Source organism: Theropithecus gelada, chromosome 5 (genome assembly GCF_003255815.1).
Source record: "Theropithecus gelada isolate Dixy chromosome 5, Tgel_1.0, whole genome shotgun sequence".
In the NCBI taxonomy this organism is placed as follows: domain Eukaryota; kingdom Metazoa; phylum Chordata; class Mammalia; order Primates; family Cercopithecidae; genus Theropithecus; species Theropithecus gelada.
Genome location: NC_037672.1, coordinates 118,200,187 through 118,201,397, shown reverse-complemented (window position 1 = coordinate 118,201,397; position 1,211 = coordinate 118,200,187).

Genomic DNA, 1,211 nt, shown 5'->3' with positions numbered 1-1,211 from the left:
TATTAGAGACTCTTCATGAAAAACACAAATGCTTAACCAAGGTTGTATTTAAATTATGAGACATTCAAACTTAGTGGAAGATATATTAATGGATTTTTAGTGTAAAAAATATATATACACATACCTATGTAGTTGGTATTTAACTTCAATTTAGCTTGCACTTCTGTACCTATGTAAATGCACACATATATGTAAATATTTACACATATAATATATATAAAACTCTCTCAATTAGGTCTAGCCTGTTCACCTCATTTAAAAAGGCAACATGTCCTATGCTCTAGATTTTCTGAGTCTGTCCTATTTTTCCCCATTACACTTACCACCTCCTACCATAGTATGTTTGTTATTTATTTATTCATTCATTTATTTCTATTTCAATTTTAATTGATACACACATAACAGATGTATGCATTTCGGGGGAACATGTGATGATTTGATACATTCACATTATGTGTACAAATGAAATCAGGATAATTGGGATATCCATCACCTTAAATATTTATCTTTTCTTTAAGCTAGGAACATCTGACTTAGTCTGCCTATTTTATCACAGTATATTTATTAATTTATTATGCTGATCATTTATTGCTTATCTTTCTCCCTGTAGGGTATTAGCACACAAGGGCTTGAAATGTTTGTCTATTTTGCTCACAAACATCCCAAGTACCCAGAACAGCTTCTGACACATATCAGGTATTCAAGAAATATCTGTTGAATTAGTGAACACATATAATTTTGAAATACTCAATAACATAGGGAAGAACACTCATTAAGTGATTCATAGAATCTCTGAATTGTCAGGATCATAGAATATCAGATCCGAAAGAAGCCTGACATCTCTTTAGTCGAACTAAATATGGTTTATCTAAATGTGACTTTAGGCCATTAATTAGTATTTGATAGGATATCCAAGTACGGTATTTCTTTTACACTAAGAAACATTTATAATCAGTTTTCTGGTAAAAAGTCTTCTCGAAGTTCACCTTTTTAAAATGCTTTTCATTTCCAAAGAGAAGATTGAGGACTCCTCTTAATTATTTTGTGATGTAATTCTGGTTTAGTGATTATTAAAATAATATTCCTTTGACCCCTTTAATCTTGTTTGAGAAAAAATATCCTATCATCTAGTTTCTGAGGTTAAGGTATAACATTATAGGAATGAATATGCAACACAGACAAAATTATCTACGTAAACTTCCATCATATTA